At 40.3% G+C, this 22,708-nt stretch overlaps 1 long non-coding RNA gene across 1 annotated transcript; it reads left to right on the forward strand.

Moving 5' to 3' along the window:
- Positions 1 to 4,694: 4,694 nt before the first annotated feature.
- On the forward strand, positions 4,695 to 22,708 carry LOC132402925 (uncharacterized). Its single transcript, XR_009515125.1, has 2 exons — positions 4,695 to 4,979; positions 21,613 to 22,708. It is a non-coding gene; the product is annotated as an uncharacterized LOC132402925 (long non-coding RNA).

The raw sequence follows: 22,708 nt of genomic DNA on the forward strand, positions 1-22,708 counted from the left end.
TTTTAGTACTGTTAGTATGTTTGTTGCACTGTTTCTTGCTACTGGGTTTCAATTTTCTCTGTAAATCTGGACAAATGATGTTAAATTCCACAAGAGAGTTTATCTGTTGTTTAATGACTTAGGCTCAATCCAGACCACTCCTTATGCTTGCTAATCATGTTAATCTCAATTCAAATTTACATCTGCAGCCCAGCTGGTCTAATCATGAGCTCCAGGCTTTGCTGCTGTGACTGTGACTGTCCATGACATCCATGACTAAACCACAGTGGGCTGGTCCTGACATCCCACTCTTAGATCATACTGGTGGTCATTGGACAACTAAGTGATAGAGTGAATTTTGAAAAGGAAAAGAAAAATAATACAAGCCACTGACCTATATGATGTGACAGAAAAAGCCCTTCAAGTAAAAGTAGCTTGGAATGGGCTACTCAATACTCAGTAAGACTTAGCGCAATCAATTTAGCTTCAATGGTTTGTGGGGTTCCTAGTGAAAGGGAAATAGCTGCTTTAGGTATCAGATGTTCATGGCTGGGGACCCAATGGATACCTCCATAAATCCACTAGCATTTTAAAAATCTAAAATCTTGGTGATTAATGAATTGTGTTTACTTGTGGTGCCTTTTAAAATCTTGTCATCTCCTGCAGTTCAAGAAAACATCGTGATTTACCCGATCATTATTTCTGCAGGAAAGCTCTTCAAGCTTCCCATTATTGCAGGTTAACCCCTAAATCTCACTGTCAATAAACAAAGAAGAAATTACAAATGATTTAGGAAAGCAAAATAATCAAACCAAGGCAACATACTTTCATGAAAGGTGGGCGATTCACGTTTGACCAAATTTGCCCGAGTTCTTTGAGGGTGTAGGAAGGGAAGCTGTTAATGTAGCATATTTGAACTTCCAAAAGGCTTTAACAAAGCGCGATATATAAAGCTGATAATGAGTTCATCTTATAGGAGCAAGTATGTAAGTATTGGTTAACCTTTGGATAACAAAATGACTAGGTCTTTATCGTTTTGGAAAATGTAATGAGTGGAATAACCCAGTGGATCAGTTCTTAGCCAGCATTGATTTACTATGGCATTAATGACATGGAAGAGGGAGAAGAATGCAGGGTATATCCATATTGGCTTCCATATCCACATGTAAACAAGTAGAAGAGCAAACAGTGATGAAGGGACTAGTGGCTGTGCGACAGGATATAGACAGGTTGAGTGAATGGTGAAAACTTGACAAATAGAGCTTAATATGGAAATGTATGAAGTTATGCTCCTTGATAAGAGGAATCAAAAGGCAAACCACTATTCAAATAGAAAAAAATTAGTTATGTTCATGGGATTCAGACGTTTCTATTCATGAATCACAAAATGTTGTTAGCAAGCAAGAGCTCCAAAGAATTAAAAGGTCAAACAACTATTGGCTGTTAGATCAAAGGGATAGGAGAGTATAAATAAGGATGTTTTTTTTTAAATTACACAAAGGAGTTGGTGATTTCAACACCAGAGTACTGTGCACATGTTTGGTCTCCTTACCTTAAAATGATATAACAACAATGGGGCCAGTCTAAAAGAGATTCATCAGGCTAATTCCAAGAATAAAAGGAATGTTCTGCCAGTAATTCAATAGGTTGGGCCCATAGTCTTTGGAGCTTTGAAGAATAAATAATGATCTAATTGTAACTCATAAGTTTCTAAGTGGGCATAACAAGGTTTATCCCACTAATGGGAGAGTTTTGAATGAAGGAACATGGTTTTAAGATCAGGTGCAAGTTATTTAAAATGGTAGCGTAACAGTTAATGCGACACTATTACAGCTTGGGGCGTCCTGCAGCTCTGAGTTCCATTTTGGTTCTGTTCTCTAAGGAGTCTCTGTGTGTATTCCTTGTGGAACGTGTGGGATTGTTTCTGGGTGCTCTGGTTTTCCAAAGACGTACTGGGCAGGCTAATTAGTCACTACAAATTGTCCCCTGATTAGGTTAGAGGCAATCAGGGTTGTCAGGGGTTGTGCAGCATGGCTCACATAAAATAAAATAAAACCTGGTTTTAAGGAATATTCCTGTCATAGACAAATGAATCAGTGATATTCTCTACCTTCACAGTTATAGAGGCTAATTCATCAGCAGTGTATAAAGAGGAGGTAAATAATTTTTTAAAGATTGGTGGATTAAGGGCTATGGGGAACTGGCACAGCAGAAGAACTGGGGCCTGAGGTAAACTAGCCATGACTATATTGAATGGTGGGACTATCCAGAGGGGACAGGTAGTCTACTCCCACTAACAGCTTGTTGAGTTTGTTCTTGTGCTATTGGCAATGGGCAAAATAAAAAGTACAAAGGGATCACGATGGACATGGAGAGGGTGTTGTTGTCAGTGGACTGGGTGGATAATGAGAGGGTAGAAATATGCGAGTTGCACAGGCATGACAAAGCAGCACAATTAATAGGGTTGTTGCTTTAGAGTTCCAGTCCTCTTCTCTGGCGCTCTCTCTGTCTGTTTGCATGTTCTCCTGTGACCATGCGGGTTCCCTCTGGGTGCTGCACTCCTCCCAGTTCCCAAAGATGCACTGCTTGTTAGGATAATTGGCCTCTGTTAGTTGTCCTTGGTGTGCAAGTGAGTTTCAGAATCTGTAGGGAATCGATGGGAGTGTGGGCAGAATAATTCCGGACCAGTATAGGATTAGTGTAAATATGAGCTTGATGGTCAGCATTGACTTGGTGGGTTAAAGGACTTCCTTTTGTGCTGCAAGACTTCATGACATTTTTTTTAAACTGAGTTTTCTTTGAATATTTTTGTGTTGCTTTCAAAAATTAGGGCTGGGATAAAAGAGTATTTGGCCGGCAGTCAGTAATCATCTAAATGATGAACAAGTCTGCTTATTTACCAGTGGTTAATCTACAAAGGTGTGGATGTTGAGTAGTAGGACACTGCAGGCAATGTGATGAAATGATCTACATTTTTATCAAACTGGAGCAGGTAACACCAAGTAGCAGGGATATAAGAAAATATGAAAATGTAAGGACATTGCCGTATAATTGGAATGCATTGGGGATGATTGTTCAAAAAATTGGCAAAGCAGAAAATTACAGAAGTGACAAGCCAGTGGAAGGCTGTGTGACTAAGTTTCCCATCCAGCTGATTAAATTAGTATAGATGAGAAGTGGACTAGTCGTCCTAATTCAGAATCAAAGTGAATCAGTTTAAATTTGTGCATTTCACTTTTAAAGATAGTTAGTTTTGTTTAAATTGGTTTGAGTTCAGCTTCACTCTTCTTAATGACAGATCTGACTTCTACAACCTCCCTGACCCAAACTTTAGTTTTGGATTTTGGAAAGCTATTCCTTGCCAGTTCTCCTAGGTGACCCATTATAAAGCCCACGATCCTGGCATTTAGGCTGACATCTGATTAACTGAGGTCTTTTATTTTTTGCAAGACACACAATCAAGCATGTTTTTGAATGATGTGTGAAGAACTAGCCTTGGAGGACTATAAACACCATGTTATGCAAGACTAATTAAACACACCATTACTAAGTCCTGAGTATACAAGCAACTTAAAATATATTGCCTCCTTAACAATGATTACGAACCACATGAGGTTTCAGAAGAATCCTTTCATTCAATATAACAATAGTTTATTGCAATTTGAAGCAAAAAATCTATTTCAACCATGGCTCAAAAATCCAAAACCTTAGAGACAAAAACTGACACCCAAACTCAAAATTCATTTCTTTAAATAAACTTCAGTGCCTTCTTCTGTCAAGGCTCTTTCAGGAAACTGATTTACGACATATGGCAGTGTGACCGAGACAAGCTCGATGGGTGTGAGGAGACAACAGTTTTCTCTTTCTGTTCATCTACTTCTTTCTGTGAACTCAAATGGGGAAACATTTTACCTTTCTTTCTAATGCTCTCAGGCAAGTCTCTGACTAACACACCAGAAAAAAAATTATAAGAATAAACTACTAAGGAAATATTTATTTACGACAAACAAATAAACATTGAGACACAAGGAACTATAGATGCTAGAATGTGAAGCAACAGTCTGTTGGAATAACTCACTGGGTCATTCTACATCTTTAAATTGTCAACACTTACAGGTAGAAACCCTGCATCAGGACAGGTGTGGAGTTTCAACCCAAAACATCAGCAAATCCCATTCCCCTAGAGATGCTGTTCGACCCACTGAGTACCTTCAGCAGATTGTTTGCTGCCAGTGATTAAATGTTTGAAATAGCCCCTATAAACCTAAGCAGGAAACAGTAGACCTTAAGTCAACATGAGATGGAACCGTAACATCCTCATCAGCACTGGTATTTTCTCATGGAGACTGCAATTGAGTCTAACCTCATTAAAAACAAATCTCAACAAGGTAAAGTAAAAGGTATGGTGTGAACTGAGTGACAAATTTGTGCACTTGAACATGATATGTCAGTAGGAGCTGTGGTTTTAAACCAAAATGAATGTTTCACACTCTAAATAGCAGGACATATCTGACTGGGTTCAAAATAGAAATAAACCAAATGACATTTCAGAGAGAATGAACCATTTGAAGTTTGTACACCTGTACTCTAACTGATTCAGTATTCCCTCAGTGACACATGTTGGGACCTGTTCAAAGAGCACTGTTTTCTCCTAAATGGTAAACTGGGTTAGGGCCATCAGTAACTGGAGGAATGCTGTGAAGGAATGTGCTACCCTTTGTGTGTCTGCCCTCTCAGCTAAATATACACTGCCTCTTCTTGAAAAACAATTCGTGCAGAATCCCAGCAACTGTTTACAGATTAACCTAAAAAATTATCTGTTTAATTTTTTAGTTAATGCTTATGGGACTGTGGAGTGAACAACTGGCTCCCTGCTAGCAGTACCACAATAGCTACAGGGTCAAAAATATTCAGTTATCAAGTGGCTTCAAATGTCCTGAGCTGCAAAAGGTGGTAACGAAAATCAAGAAACTTCTGTTCCGTATAATCTCATTTCAAAGGTACAGTATATTAGTGCATTCCTGGATCTATCTTTGTAACCTTTCATATTGTCTGGGTTTCAGTGCATTCTCCTCTTGCACTTAGTGTACACATGTGGATAACTGTGGCAGTGGTTGGAGCTGCTGCTTACAGCTCCAGGGATCCAAATTAAATCCAGTCCTCAGCTGCTGTTTGTGTGGAGCTAGGAACAATCCAAAGATATGTTGGTAGGTTAATTGGTAATTGTGCAGGTCAGTAACATAAACAGAGAAAAGGATAACAGTGCTGTTCAATAGCAGACCCAACATTTTGCAGCAACTTTATTTACTAAGAAACAGTATGATTACCCTTTTAATTCAGAGATGAATCACGTACTTGAGGAAATGTAGAATGATATGGCACAGAAGGAAGCCAAATCATCCACTGTGCCTGAAAAAGCACTTTCATAAAGCCATCCAACAAGACCCGTTCCCTACCTTTTCCCTAATTGTGTGCGAAGACAGCAGTTTTCTGAAACAAGGCCCAGGATTAACTTCATAAGTACAGCAGCTACCGAAGGAACAGATTTTCCAGAATCTTTTGACAGCTTACATTTTACAGAATCTCTCAATTGGTACAAACTATTGGCTCATTCACACAATCATTACCCTGTGCTTCATAAACTTCCACACTGCCTACCCAACTAGATTAGAGTCTTGTGACTTCCTTTGTATTCAGCTTTTTTTCCTATCAGTTTCCCTGTTTGGGCATCAAAGGTTACAAAGAGAAGGCAGGAGAATGGAGTTGAGTGTGTTATTAAAGCAGCCAATATTGAATAGCAGAGCAGACTTGATGGACTGAATGGCCTACTTCTGTTCTTCTGTCTTATGTCTTCATTTGCTTTATTTGTATTCTCTGAAAAAGTCCGCACATTTACTTCTACTACTGAAGTGCAGGACCATGCATTTTCCAACAGTGTATGTCATTTGCCATTTTCTTGCCCATTTTCCTAATCTGTCTAAGTCCTTCTGCAGCTTACCTGTTTCCTCAACACTACCTGCCTCTCCACTAATCTTTGTATCATCTGCAAACTTGGCAACAAAGCCATCTATTCCACCATCTAAGTCATAAAAAGAAGTGGTCCCAACACCAACCCCTGCGGAACACCACTAGTCACTGGCAGCCAACCAGAAAAGGATCCTTTTATTCCCACTCACTGCCTCCTACCAATCAGCCAATGCTCTAACCATGCCAGTAGCTTTCCTGTAATACCATGGGCTCTTAACTTGGTAAGTAGTCTCATGTGTGGCACCTTGTCAAAGGCCTTCTGGAAGTCCAAATATACAACATCCACTGCATCCCCTTTATTTATCCTACTTGTAATCTCCTCAAAGAATTCCAACAGGTTAGTCAGGCAAAATTTTCCATTAGGGAAACCATGCTGACTTTGTCCTATCTTGTCCTGTGTCACCAAGTACTCCATCACCTCATCCTGAACAATTGACTCCAACATCTCCCCAACCACTGAAGTCAGGCTAAGTTCCTTTCTGCTGCCTCCTTTCTTTTTTAAAGTGTGGAGTGACATTTGCCATCTGGAACCATACCAGAGTCCAATGATTCTTGAAAGATCTTTACTATTTCCTTCACAGTCTCTACCACTACCTCTTTCAGAACCCTAGGGTACAGTTCATCTGGTCTGGGTGACCTACGTACCCTTAGGTCTCTCAGTTTATTGAGCTCTTTCTCCCTTGTAATAGTAACTGCACTCATGTCTCTTCCCTCACACCTTTAACATCTGGCGCACAACTAGTACCTTCCACAGTGAAGACTGATGCAAAATATTCATTTAGTTCATCTGCCATCTCCTTGCCCCCCCATTAATATTTCTTCCACCTCATTTTCTTGTGTTCTATATTCACTCTCATTTCTCTTTTATTTTTTATATATTTGAAAAAGCTTTTTCTATCCACCTTGATATTAGTTTTCTTTCATGCGCCATCTTTTCCCTCCTGATGATTCTGAGTAACTTTCTGTAGGTTTTTAAAAGCTTTTCAATCCTCTATCTTCCCACTAATTTTTGCTTTGTTTTATGCCATCTCTTTTGCTTTTACATTAGCTTCGACTTCTCTTGTCAGCTGCGGTTATACTATTTTGCCAGTATTTCTTAGTCTTTGGAATACATCTATCCTGCATCATCCTCATTTTTCCCAGAAATGCATGCCATTGCTGCTCTGCTGACATCCCTACCACAGCTCCTTCCATTTTACTTTGGCCAACTCCTCTCATGCCACTGTAATTTCCTTACTCCACTGAAATACTGCTACATCAGACTTTACTTTCACCTTATCAAATTTCAAGTCAAACTCAATCATATTGTGATCATTGTTTCCGAAGGGTACCTCTACCTTAAGCTCCATAATCGCTTCCAGTTCATTACATAACACCCAATCCAATATAGCTGATCCCCTGGTACACTCTGTCATTGAGCAAACCAGGAGATCAGCTATATTAGACTAAAAACTGCTCTAAAAAGTTATCTTGTATGCTTTTAATAATTTCACTATCTTGGGATCCATTACCAAACAGATTTCTCAATCTACCTGCATGTTTGAATCTCCTATGGCTATCATAACATTGTCTGTTTGACATGCTTTTTCTACTTCCAGATGTAATTTGTGGTCCAAGTCCCTGCTGCTGTTTGGAGGCCTGTATATAATGCCATCAGGGTCCTCTTACCCTTGCAGTTTCTTAACTCAACCCACAGGACTCAACATCTTCTGATCCTATGTCAAATTTTTCTAATGATTTGATGCCATTCTATACCAGCAGAGCCACACTGTTCCCTCTCCCAACTACACCCATCCTTCAACCACGATTCAGTGATGTTCACAATATCATACCCAACAATTTGCAAAAGTGCAACAAGATCATCCACCTTATTTCTCATACTCTGTGCATTGTGATATAACACTTTGAGTACTGTATTTGCTACTCTTTTTGATTCTGCGTCCCAAATTCACTGATACTCACCCTGCAATTTTATCCTATCATCTGCCTGACCTTCCTGACAAATATTACTGAAATATTAAATGTGTAACAGAGAGGTGGTGGGATCCTGCTAAAGGTGGCAAAGATTATGCAGAACAGGCCACTGAATGCAGAATCCCTTTCCATAGATTGTAGCTCCATGACTCAACATTGAATTAAGACAATTCAGATACAGGTGACGTCTGCATTATGGCATTCAGGTAACGTAAATTTGTCCTTACGATACTCACAAATCACAACCAAAAATTTGAGTTACTGAATAAAAATTTACTCTTACAAAATTTGTATAAGAAAATAAACACAAATCATTTTTCAGATCTCATTTCTTGAGATATATATCAATGACAGCTCTCCTTCAGTGAAAATCGTATTTTCTAGGAATGCCACCTCCCTGTAGTGTGGGGGTTGCATGCAAATCAGCTTTTAATCTCCACACATATTCTTGGATATCTTAGTATCAAATTTGCTGTTTTGTTTTCTTTATCCTATGTCTTTAACTGCCATTTTTTGAAGTAATGGTTGCCTTCACAACTTTGGTCAGAGACTTTCCTTCTGTTCACCTTACTCCCCTCACCCCACTTTCTATAAGCTAAACCGTACTTATCTTCTCACTTCTCCATTTCTGATGCTGTTGGCTGTTTCTTGCCCATCCCACAGACGATGCCTGGCCAGCTGAACACTTCCAGCATTTTCAGTTTCGTTTTAGGGCTCCTGCATCTGAATTTTTCTGTTCATACTAAAGCTAACAGGTTCCAAACAGGTACTTGCAGCATTTGGAATAAGACCGGCTGTTTGTTGGACCTGTTTGATAAATTCGTTGACCTGTCAGTACCATTGAATTCAGGGTAAGGTGATGCACTTTCTCACAGATTTATCAATTCCACTGTAACCACTAATCATGATTTCTTGACGTCTCTAGCAACTTCCTTTCTCCCTTCAGGAAACATATTGTTCTTATGGGATCTTACAGCCCCACCTGCAATCCATTTTATTCTCTTACTGTGCCAATTCCTGCATCCATCTGAAGTCAGTTATGACATAACAGTAAATAATAGAGGTAAAATAGGGTACACAGTGTCAACACATATCAGTGTAATTAATCAAGAAATCCTGAATATCGTATTATTATGATGACTGGTTGAAGCAGCCCTGACAAAAACACTTTCTAGTTTTGCTAATATACAAGCTGGCTATCAGTAACTGTATTCACAACTGGGAAGAATCAAATTGATTAGGCAATGTTACCATTGGAAGTGGAAAATTCATCATCTTCTAATATAAGGGTAAATATAGTCACAGGAGAGAAATTTTTTTCTCCAAAGAAGAGAATGGCTTAGAAACAGCTGTATACAAAAGGCTTGTAAAAGCAGCGGTTGGGGACTTATGGCAGTCTTGTTTGGAACCAACAGGTGCATTATTTTAAGGTGCACAATGTATTGCATAATGTGTAGTAGAATTGCAAATCCCAGCCATTTCATCCTATTGCCACAGTTGTGCAAAAGGTCCAGATTTTAACCTAGTCTGTAATAGTATCTCTTGGGTGTAGCAATTCCAGGATCTATTCTCTGTAGTAGAGGGAGGAGCTATGTTCCCTGTTCTGAAAACAATTAGTACATTCTATTGTGCTAGATGTGGGGGCCCACCATTCATTGTAACTGGAATTCCCCACCAACAAAATCAATGCCAATGTCCATCTTATCATCAGTCACGCAACTAAGCAACATGTTGACCTGATATATCTGCTAGGCAAGGTGCAATCCCATGCAAACTGGTGATGTTTACTTTGAAAGCAGTGACCGAGCCCAAGGCACCAGTGCAAATGTGTATTACATTGAAGATCTCAAACTTGTTCACAGGTGGTACCATTGTCATCACACCTGCTCTCTACTGGCAAGCTCATAAGTCCAGTGGTAGAGTGCGAACTTCTTGCAGTTCCCCAGCAGCTTTTCTGCTGATCCTTCCAGTTGAGCTAGTTTAGTAATATATTCATCAAAATGGAGAGAAACGGCTGCCTGGGACACAGACAAGCATCTGGTTACATACATCTTTTGAGTTAATTTAAACATATTTCATTGCTTTTTATTGCTTTGTGGCTTTAAATGTTTCAGTTTAAATATTCTTTTATTAACAAAAATTCAAACTGTTGACATACTTTAGGCATGGTTTTGTGTCTGACAAAGCATTTCTGTGAGGTTTACGACCGGAACGGTTTCTACTGCACAGGGTTTCGCTGACCTGTTTGGAGGTGGCTTTGTTACCTTATCACCTGCTCTGCTGAGGAGTTTTAGTGGGTATATGAGTAACAAGGATAAATGGTCACTTGCTTTTGGATTATTCTGGACAAGTAATGGCACAATTTCAGTAGCATTCTTAAGTATAATGATTGTAATATACTTAGAAACCATACAATCAAATTATGCCATGGTTAAGGAAATTTGATTAGTTCAAAAATTCCAAATATCACTATCTGTTCATGGCTTCAAAGAGCTTAATAAATGTTTATTATGTAGTTGTTTGCTTTTCTGGCAAGAGAACTGAGACTACTTTGCTTTACACAGATGTAGTACTAGTGAGAGGACTGGGATTGCATCCCAGAGTAACATCTCATTTCCAGTGTCATCTCTGGGACTGATTTGCTTCACACAGACTTGTTTCTAAACAACAATTGTGGCTAATTGACTTAATTTGGGAGCCAGTTTCCATGAGTCATCAATAGATGCAGACAGTCAAGGTTTAAGAACAATATACGTCTTTCACTGTTTAGTGAAATTCTGTAAATTATTCAAGGACATGGGAGTATAACTTACAATTAATTATTTCAGTAAAACTCAATCTGGTAATCTAATTTATTCATTGTTTTATTTAAATAGTTGAATCAGTTTAAAGACAAATCTTTCTTAGTTGTCAATGGGAGCCTCCGAAGGTATCCAGTCCTGATCAACTCACATCTACCCGGGTCTCTGAATAGTATCTCTCTCCTTCCAGTTCTTACACGGGCATTTAGATATGTAATCTTCCCCCAATCTCAGAAAGAGTGAGTAAAAGCTAAGAAGCCACATTAGAAAAGAATAGTGAAAAGAAAAATACTGTATATTAATACAATTATGGAAGTAGAAGTGATAAAAGGCTTCAGCTGACCCTGTTAACTATTCAGAATATTGAACATGTTTGGGTCAGAAAAGGGCAAAACTTGGGAAATGCAAAACAATGAACCTAACATCAGTAAGGAAAACGCTGGAACCCATTACAAAAGATTTTGCTAATCGGTTTAGACAAAGGAAAACTATTTTTGACAAACCTGTTCAGAGTTTTAAACAGCTACTGCATTCTATTTGAAAATTACAGAAGACTTTTCATAAATTATCACACAAGAGTTCATCAAATAATATTAAGATACACATTATTAGGGGTAAAATATCGATGTGGATTGGTTGATAGATTTAAAAAAAGAGAGAACAAGTAAGCAGTCATCTTCAGGTAGAAGTGTGTGTATTGGGGCATGGCAGGGATCAGTGATGGAGCTCCAACTGTTCAGAATCTGTATCAATATATAGTTGATAGGTTCACCTGCAACACATCCAAGTGTGCTGATGAACCAGAGCTGGGTGGTGTGGAAACAACTGTGGGAAGAAAAGAAGAGGCTACAAGGGATATAGACAGGTTAAGTAAACAGATGAGGGCAGATGGAATACAAAGTGGAAAAATGTCAAATCATTAATTTTGGCTGGAAAAAAGAAACAGCATTTATAAAAGGTGCAGGTTCAGAAGAGGTTTTGTTAATTTCTGATGAAGGATATTCAACCTCAAATGTTAGCTGCTTCTCTTAATTAGCCTAATCATTTATTTTATCAATGTTGACATACTTCCTGCTGGCCAAACACTTTAATTTTGATTCTCATTCCCATTTTGACATGTTGGTCCATGGCATCCTCTTGTGCCTCAGGGTGGACTGTCTGGAAAGTCTCCAACCTAATGGCATGGATATCGTAAGAGTAGAAGATCATGAGATATAGGAGAAGAAACAGGCCATTTGGCCAATTGAATCTGCTCTGCCACTTCATCATGGGTGATAAAATTTTCCTCTCAGCCCCAATCTCCTGCTTTCTCCCTGTATCCCTTCATGCTCTGACCAATCAAAAATCTATCAATCTCTGCCTTAAATATACACAAAGACAGCTTCCATATCAGCCTGTGGCGAAGAATCCCACAGGTTCACCAAACTCTGGCTAAAAAAATTCCTTCTCATCTCCATACTAAAAAGATGTCCCACTGTTCTGAGGCTGTCCCCTCAGGTCTTAGACAATCCCACCATAGAAAACATCCTCTCCACGTCCACTGTATCAAGGCTTTACAACGTTCAATACGCTTCAATGAGGTCACCTCTCATTCTTCTGACTTTCAGTGAATACAGGTCCAAAGCAATCAGGAAGTCTTCATACACAAGTCATCTAATCCTGGAATCAGTTTCGCAAACCTCCTTTGAACCCTCTCCAGTTTCAGCACATCCCTTTTCAGATAAGGGGCCCAAAACTGCTCACAATACTCCAAGTGAGGCCTCGCCAGTGCTTGATAAAGTCTCAACATTACATCCTTGCTTTTATATCCTCATCCCCTTAACATGAATGCTAACATTGCATTTGCCTCATCACAAGAGACTCAACCTGCAAATTAACCTTCAGAGCATTTTGCACAAGGACTCCCAAATCCCTTGGTTCCTCAGATTTTTATATTTTCTCTCCATTTAGAAAATAGCCAATCCTTTCATTTTTTCTACCAAAGTGCATGACCATGCATTTCCTGACACTGTATTCCGTCAGCCACTTCTCTGACTATTCTCCTAATCTGTGTATGTCCTTCTGTAGTCTCTCTACTTCCTCAAAACTACCCGCCCCTCCACCTATCTTCATATTGTCTGCAAACTTTGCAACAAACCCATCAAATCCAACATCCAAATCATTGACATAGAACGTAAAGAGACTCGGTCCCAACACAGTACCCTGTGGCACAACAGGAACCACCAGGAGCCAACCAGAAAAGGCTCCTTTATTCCCACTCTTTGCCTTCTGCCAATCAGCCACAGATTTATCCATGCTAGAATCTTTCCTGTAATACCATGGGCTCGTAGCTTGTTAAGCAGCCTCATGAGTGGCACCTTGTCAAAGGCCTTCTGAAAATCCAAGTACACAACATCAATCAATTTTCCTTTGTCTATCCTGCTTGTTACTTCTTCACAGAATTCCAACAGGCAAGGTTTGTCAGGCAAGATTCTCCTTGAGGAAACCATGCTGACTCTTTTCATCATGTGTCTCCAAGTACCCTGAAACCTCATCCTCAACTCCAACATCTTCCCAACCACTGAGGCCAGACTAACTGCTCTATAGTCTCCTTTCTTCTGCCCCTCTCCCTTCTTAAGAGCAGAGTGACATTTGCAATATTCCAGTCTTCTGGAACCATTCCAAAATCTAGTGATTCTTGAAAGATTATTACTAATACCTCCAGGACGTCATCAGCCATCTCTTTCAGAACTCTGGGGTGTACACCATCTGGTTCAGGTGACTTACCTACCTTCAGACCTTTAATTTTCCCAAGAACCTTCTCCCTAGTAATGGTAACTTCAGACACTTCATGACCCCTGACACCTGGAACTTCTACCATACTGCTAGTGTCTTCCACAGTGAAGACTGATATAAAAATACTAATTCAGTTCATCCACTATTTCCTTGTCCCCCATTACTACCTCTCCAGCATTATTTTCCAGTGGTCTGATAGCCACTCTCACTTCTCTTTTACTATTCACATGTCTGAAGAAACTTTTGGTATCCTCTTTAATATTATTGGCTAGATTACTTTCATATTCCACCTTTACCTTTCATGACTTTTTTAGTTGCCTTCTGGGGCATTTAAAAAATTCCCAATCCTCTTACTTCCCACTAATTTTTGCTCTATTATATTGCCTATTGACTTCCCTTGTTTAGCCATGGTAGTGTCATCCTGCCTTTAGAATACTTCTTCCCTTTTGGGATCCTGTGCCTTCTGAATTCCTTCCAGAAATTCCAGCCATTGCTGCTATGCCATTATCCCTGCCTGTGTTCTTTTCCAATCAATTCTGGCCAACTCCTCTCTCATGCCTCTGTAATTTCCTTTACTGCACTGTAATACTGGTACATTTGACTTTAGCCCGTCCTTCTCAAATTTCAGGGTAAATTTGATCATATTGTGATCACTCTCCCCTAAGCTCTTTAATCAATCCTGATTCATTGCACAACACCCAATCCAGAATGGTTGATTCTGGATATTATAACAATGCCCTTTTGGCATGAATTTTCTATCTCCCATTGTAACTTGTAGACCATGTCCTTACTACTGTTTGGGGGCTACATATAACCCCCATCAGGGTCTTTTTACCCTTGCAGTTCCTTAGCTCTATTCACAATGATACAATACCTTCCAACCCTATGTCACCTCTTTCACTTTTTGATTTCAATTTTTACCAACAAGGCAACACAGCTCCCTCTGTCTTCCTGCCTGTCCTTTCGATACAATGTGTATCCTTGAACATTAAGCTCCCAGCTATAATCGTTCAGCCATGATTCAGTAATGCCTACAGTAACATCATACTTGCCAATCTGTAACCGTGCTACAAGTTCATTGACCTTACTCTGTATACTGTGTACATTCAACTATAACACCTTCAGTACTGTATTCACCCTTTTTGATTTAATACGACGAATCCTGTTGACTGGAATTTTGCCCTATCATCAGTCTCTCCTTACTAGGAGTCTCTCTGTACATTGCCTCTGTTTGTAACCAAACTACCTCATCTTCAGCACTATCACGCTGGTTCCCATCGAGTGGGTTTATACTAAATTAGTTTAAACCAACTTGAACAACTCTAGCTAACATACCTGCAAGGAAGCCAAACCTGCCCGTAAGGTTTTCTCAATTTCTTCCTCCAGTTAAAAAAAAAATCCACACCCCTCTTCTTTTATTCCCCAGTCTGACCTCTTACCTCTTCTCACCTTCCTATCACCTGCCTCTGGGTCCCCCCCCTCCTTCCCATTCTCCTGTGGTCCACTCTCCTCTCCTATCAGATACTTTCCTCTCCAGCCCTTTACTTTTCCTATCGCCTGGCTTCACCTAACACCATCTAACTACCTTCCTTCACTTCCCCCCAACCTTTTTATTCTGGCGTCTTCTCCCTCCCTTTCCATCCAGAAGACAGTTTACCATGAAATTTCAACTGACTTTTCATTTCTATACGTGCTGCCTGAAGTGCTGAGTTAGAGTCGTAGAGTGATAGAAACATGCAGCACAGAAAAAGGTCCTTTGGCCCATCTAGCCCGTACTGAGCCATTTAAACTGGCTACTCGCATCAACTATAGCCCTCCATATTCTTATGATCCATAAAACATTGAAATCGAGCTCGCATGCATCACTTTTGCAGGCAGCTCAGTCCATACTCTCAAGACCCTCTGAGTGAAGAAGTCTCCCCTCATGATCCCCTTAATCTTTTCACCTTTCACCCTTAACCCATCTTTCCTGTGGGTAGGTGACCAAAACTGCACACAGTACTCCAAATTATGCCTCACCAACATCTTATACAACTTCAACATAACATCCCATCTCCTGTACTCAATACTCTGATTTATGAAGACCAATGTGCCAAAAGTTTTCCTTACAAACTTATGAGCCTGTGATGCCACTTCCAATGAATTATGGACCTATATTCAGAAATCCCAATGTTCTACCGCCCTCCTCAATGCCTTGTGTAAGATCTATCCAGGTTGGTCCTCCCAAAGTACAATAACTCACACGTATCTGCATTAAACTCCATCTGTCATTCTTCAGCCCATCTTTCCAGCTGGCCCAGCTCCCACTGCAAGCTTTCAGTCTTCCTCACTGTCCACTACTGCCTCAATCTTGGTGTCATCTGCAAATCTGCTGATCAAGTTAACCACATTATCACCCAGGTCGTTGACAAAGATGACAAACAACAAAAGACCCAGCACCAATCCCTGCAGCATACTACGAGTCACAGACTTCAAGTCAGAGAGAGAACCATCTGTTATCACTCTCCGGTTTCTCCCACAAAGCCAATGTCCAATCCAATTTGCTACCTCATCCTGAATGACGAGCAACTGAACCTTCTTGACCAGCCTCCCGTGCAGGACCTTGTCAAATTGCATACTTAAGTCCATGTAGACAACATCTCCTGTCTTGCCTTCATCCACTTTCCTGGTAACTCTGTAAGATTGATTAGACAAGACCTACCACACACAAAGGTATGCTGACTTATCCTTAATCAGTCCAATGCTATCCAAATACTCATATAACTGGTTCCTTAGAATACCTTCCAATGGCTTTCCCATTACTGAATCTCAACTCATGGGTGAGACCTATCTTTTTGCAAATTCACTTTGAAACTACTGCATTGTGATGCAAAGTGTTCTCCTATACAAAACTTCTGACACCTGCTCTGTCTCATTCCATTAAAGCAGATCTAGTATTGCACCCTCTCTCATTTGGACTTCGATGTACTGATTAAGGAAACTTTCCTGAATATGCTTGACAAACTCTACCCCATCTAGCCCTTTTACAGTATGGGAGTCCCAGTCAATATGGGAGTTCTACCAACAACTTAGTTAATCTTTGATTTGAACACTGTGATGTTTGGGAGAATTCTAGGTTTATCTCTGCTGATTCTGTTCTGTCCTCTGGTGTTCCTAATTCTATTTTCTAGCTCCTCTAGGATATGTGCTTATGAGATAACAGCAGATGGACCTATACATCCCAATGGGGGCCTTTTGGACTTAGTACATCAGTGTAAAATGGATAATAGTTTGAAATAAAACTTGTGAGTGGTATAAACAGGCTGCCGATCCACTCTCCGCTATTTACCTAATGATAAAATGAAAAATTGACCATTTTCTTCTGCTTTAATTTTGAAGATGCTATTTTGCAGCAAGCCTTTGAAGTTTGGCCAAACGTTTTAACAAATACACAGCAGCACCTTTGAAGCTTTCTTTTCAATTCATGTGTTTGGCTATTCTTTTATTTTTATGAGAAGCAAGAGCTTTTGAGGCTGGAGCCAGCCATATGGTAGCAGAGCAGTCCTATGACTAGATCTGTATCCTGAATCTGTCCCTAGGGGCTGTTCAACCAGACCCAAGTCAGACTCCACGTAGCAGTGGGGGAATTTAAATTAAACTAATAAAATAAACAAACAATGAAATGATGATACATTATTACAACCATTTTGATTGTCATTAAAAAACTTATCAGATGTCCTTCTGGTAAGTACATCTATTAACCTTATGTAATGCGGCCTATATATGAGCCCAGACCAGTCAAATGTTACCTGCAGGAACTTAGGACAGTGAGAGGGAACTTGCCTGAAATCTCTAGCATCCTGATGGTGAATGTAGAGAAACTGTTTCCTCTTGTGAGAAAGTCTAAAACCAGGTTGTCATTGCTTAAAAATGACAGGCCACTCTTTTAAGACTGAGATATGGCAATGGATTTAATAGAAAGAGTAAACAAAACATTTTTCCTCAGTGGGCCTTGTGCATTCTCTTCCTCCAAGCGTGGTGGAAACAGACTTTGAAATTTTTGAAAGTAGAGGTGAATGAATTCCTGATAGGTTAGGGGATGAATGGTGACTGCAAGTGGACTGGAATGCAGAGTTGAAGACATAATCACAAAGTAGTGAAGCCAGCTCAAGGAGACAAGCAGCCTACTCTTGTTTTCACTTTGTATGCGGCAGTGCAAATTTGGCTGTCGTTTAACAACACTCTGAAATGATCACTGTTTAGGGTCAGCTAGAAATCAACAACCTTGCCAACAACAGCCACATGCTATGATCAAATAATAATAAAAGCCAGTTCAGGAAAGTAAATATTACTCTTTTACTTGAAAACATAAAAGTTACTAGTGAGTGGCAGAATTTTGGGGAGAATTAAAATAGTGGGATGAATGTAGTCAGTGAAAATGGGTGATTGATTGGCTGGCTGACAGGTCTGTTTCTGAGCAGTGTCTATGACTCCATGTCCATGTTTGTAGTGTGGGAACACTAAATAGTGCATGCAGCTTAACCTAATGAATTAAATATGAACTAGAACAAGCCAGATTTTGTTTCTGGGCTTTGGTGAGAATATTGTTGGTGGAAGGAGGGATATTGCAGAGAGTCAAAGTGTCCCCAGAAAGGAATAAAGTGAGCCAGCATGCTACTTCTAACTGTTATAAGGTGAAACCAGGAACAGATATGCCTCAGTCATACCACCTCTCAGTAACCCGGATTTTGAAACCTCTGAGTCCATCTCAGCAAATGCCTGTAACTTCAGGAAAAGTTGGTGGAAAATACGAGAGAGGAGGAACAAATAAATAAGAAGAGGGAGAAAAATAAGTCAATCTCTGGAAGCTGCTTATCTTGGAGGAGAAAGGAAGTGCAATGGATATGCCGATTCTACACTGTGGAGTAAGAGTGAGTGTTGTTCTAAGTGTAGTGCATCTACAGATTTCAGGAGTAACTGCGTCAAAGTGGCAGTCTGTTTTGATAAAGCTCTGCAGTTCTCCCACAAATGTCTTTGTTTCTCAGCAGTATCACAGCTACTGTTTTAATTGGCACTGTTCCAAGCTCTGGTGACGCACAATCTGAAACTGAGGCAGTGATCAATTGCAAGAAACCTGGTGAATAAATTAACAATGTGCTCTGTGGTCAGATCTGCTGAGTACAGGAAGTTATCAGGAATTTTAAATACAGGACTCAACTCCTAAGTACCATGCCAGTGACACTGAGCATTTACAAGATCTCTGACCTTGATGCATCCCTTTGATGATATTTTAGAGCTGATAATATGAGTTTGCATTTACACTTGAGAGAAAAAGATATGCACAATACTATAGGGCACCATGGGGTTGGAATATTTTCCTATCCAAGCAGCTGACTCCTACATGAACACAAAGGTGACAAAGCATAGAGACTGTTGCAGTAATTCACAACAGTACTATACCATGAAACCTGATTTTCTGAAATGCTAAGCTATCCATTCTTGCCATTGTAATAAATACAGAGCCTGGATCAGCTTTCCTATCTTTATGTAAATATTGTCATCACTGTTAGGGACAATATCATTGCAATATTATAGTTCCATTTAATGAGAATGTGATTACCACCACAACCTACACACTCATCCCAACCATTGCGCATTCTACCTATCCACCTCAGCAGCTTGCATAGCAGTTTTATTAAAAAATCTCTCTGGAACTGAATCTTTCTTTAACTGTCTCTTTGTTGAAAATAAGTTTTCAGGTATTTCAGCATCAATTCTAATCAATATGTGTGTCCTAATTATTACAATGTTTTAATAAAATTACAGCTTTTAAGCTAATTTGTTAACAAGTTTCTGCAATCTGTTCAGTTAACATCAATATTGCTGGATCAGGGTTTCCCAACCTGGGACCCGCTGGCCCCTTGCTGGATAGTATTGGTCCATGGCATAAAAAAGATCGGGAATCCCTGTGCTGGATGCAGAAATTATCAGTAACGTGCACTGAAAAAGGTAAAATCCATGATATAAACCTTATGATGAGCTGCTTTAATATTCAGCAGCAACCACTGTACAATTCCTCTAAATCCAGGGCTTACCTCTAACCCAGATATGTAGCACACAGTACTGACTCAAATACTTACCATATCAATGATACTCACAATCATAATCTTGAAGCAAGTTAAGTAAATTTATTATCAAAATATATACATGTCAGCAAATACTACCCTGAAATTCACCTTCTTGCAGACATTCACAGTAAAGCAGAAATATATTAGAATTAATATAACCAAACTACACACAAAGACTGGAGAATAATTAATGTACAAAACAAGACAGAAACTGGGCAAATAAAAACAGCCTAAGTAAATAAATAACATTGAGAACAGTGAGTCCATAGGTTGTGGAGTCAGTTCAGAGTTGGAGTGAGTGAAGTTATACATGCTGGTTCGGAAGCCTGACGGTTGAAGGGTGATAGCTGTGCCTGAACCTGTTAGTGTGGGACCTGAAGCCCCTGGACCTCCTTCCTGATGGCAGCAGCAAGAAGAGAGCATGGCCTGGATGGTGGGGAGTCCTTGATGATGATGCTGCTTTCTTGTGGCAGCGCTCTTTGTAAACGTGAGATGGCTTTCCTTGTGACGGACAGGGCTGCACCCACCACTTTCTGTAGCCTTTTCCGTTCTTGGGCATTGGTGTTTCCAGACCAGGCCATGAAGCAACCAGTCAGGATACTCTCCAGTGTGCATTTGTATAAGTTTATCAGGGTTTTATCAGGTGATGTGCCAAATCTGCACAAACTTCTAAGAAAGTAGAGGCACAGCTGTGCCCCCTTTGTGATGGCACTGATGTGTTGGTCCTTGGACAGGTCCTCTGATATGATAACGCCAAGGAATTTAAAGTTACCGACACTGTCCATCTCGGGTCTCCCATTGAAAACTGGCTCATTGACACCCAGTTTCTTCCTCCTGTAGTCAATAATTAAGTCTTTGCTTTTGCTGACGTTGACTGAGTTATTGTGGCAGCATTCAATCAAATTTTCAGTCTTCCTGGGGTCTGCAAGTAAGAACATTGAGGGTCCAGTTACACGAGGAGGTTTAAAGGCCTAGGAGTTATTAGTTTTGAGGGGATGACAGTGCTGAATGCAGAATTTTAGTCGATGAAGAGAATCCTAATATATGCATCTCCATTGTCCAGATGTCCCCAAGCTGAATAAGAATGAAGTGAAATAGCATCTGCTGTTGTCCTATTGTGATGGCAGGCAAACTGAAGTGGATCCCAGTCATTCCTGAGACAAGAGTTAATAAGATTCATGACCGATGCCTCAAAGAGGTTCAACACAGTGGATGTAAATGCTACTAGATGACAGTCCTAGAGGCAGGTTCCAATGTTCTCATTGGGCATCAGCGTAATTGAAGCCTGCTCGAAGCAGGTGGGTATCTTAGACTGCTGAGGTGAGAAGCCGATGATGTCAGTGAACACTGCAGCCAGTTGATCAGCACAGGTCTTTACTACTCAGCCAGGTATACCGTCTGGACCACCTCTTTCTGAGGGCTCATCTTTCAGAAGTATGCTCTCACATTCGCCTCAGAGACTGATATCACAGCATCGTCAGGGGCAGTGGGGATTCGAGAAGGAGCCTCCTTGTTCTCTTGGGGAAAGCAAATATAGAAGGCATTGAACTCATCTGGAAGTGAAACCTTATTGTTATGTATGTTGCTTGGTTTTGCCATATAGGAGGTGATGGCATTCAAGCCCCATCATAGCTGTCACACATACTTCTGTCATTTAAGCTTGATCCAGAATCGCCCCTTCACATGTGAGATGGCTTTCTGGAAGCCGTACCTGGACCACTTGGGCTTTCTTGGATTGCCAGACCTGAATGCTACTGATCTATCCCTCAGCATATTGTGCATCGCTTGGTTCATCCAGTGCTTCTGGTTGGGGAAGACAGAGTAATTTTTGTGGGGACATACTCACCCCTGAGTTTCTTTATAAAGTCTGTGACATATTCATTTTGGGCCTTTAACATGGCCTAGTCCACCAATAGTCATTAACTGCCTCATCTCTTTTATACACACAGATCAACATCAAGAATTCATGTGGACAATAAATGGAGACAGAGATTTAGAGCAAAAAGAAACCTTTGTGGAACTGTCACTTCGGTCTGGAAGATCTGTAATGTTACAGACCTGCTTCCTGGCATCTTCAATGATTTTGTTACCTAATGGAGCTGGAGTGAGGCTGGAAACTGTCTATTTGATAGTTGAGCTTCTATAAGGCACTTGGAGTATTGTGTGAGGTTTTGGGCTCCTTATTTTAGAAAGGATATAATGACATTGGAGAGGGTTCAGAGAAGATTCACAAGAATAACTCTAGGAATGGAAGGGTTACCATATGGGAAACGTCTGCCAGGTCTTGGACTGCATTCCCGGGAGTTCAGGAGAATGAGGGGGGAAACTCATAGAAACATTCCGAATGTTAAAAGGCCTGAACCGTTCAGATATGGCAAAGTTAGTTCCCATTGTATGGGAGTCTAGGACAAGAGGTCACAACTTCAGGCTTGAAGAATGTCCATTTAGAACAGAAATGTGTAGAAATTACTTTTAGTCAGAGGGTGGTATTGAATTTGTTGCCATGAGCGGCTGTGGAGGCCAAGTCATTGGGTGTATTTAAGGCAGAGATAGATAGGCTCCTGATTAGCAGGAGCATCAAAGGGTATGGGGAGAAGGCAGGGCAGTGTAGATGACTGGAAGAATTGGATTAGCCCATGAGTGAATGGCAGAATGGATTTGATGGGCTGAATGGCCTACATCTGCTTCTATATTTAATGGTCTATTTTATATCTCATCCCTAGTTTGTTATGGAGAATGTGGGTTACAAAATCCCTCTTGAATTATATTTCATTTTTTAATGTAACCTATGTTATTGGTTACATTTAAATCTGTCCTAAAACAGATAGTCTTTTATGTTGAGACTGATAACACTGGATGCTGCCTGTGGTGAACTACATATACCTTTCTGGACACGCCCCCTGCTGACTGCTCCTGTGGCTCCTCCCACAAACCCCAGTATAAAGGCGATTGAGGCCTGAGGCCGGCCTCTCAGTCTCCAGGATGTAGTATGGTGGTCACTCACTGCTTGTTCCTTCTTCCAGTCAATAAAAGCTGATATCTCGC

This window comes from Hypanus sabinus, chromosome 12, assembly GCF_030144855.1.
Source record: "Hypanus sabinus isolate sHypSab1 chromosome 12, sHypSab1.hap1, whole genome shotgun sequence".
Taxonomy (NCBI): Eukaryota; Metazoa; Chordata; class Chondrichthyes; order Myliobatiformes; family Dasyatidae; genus Hypanus; species Hypanus sabinus.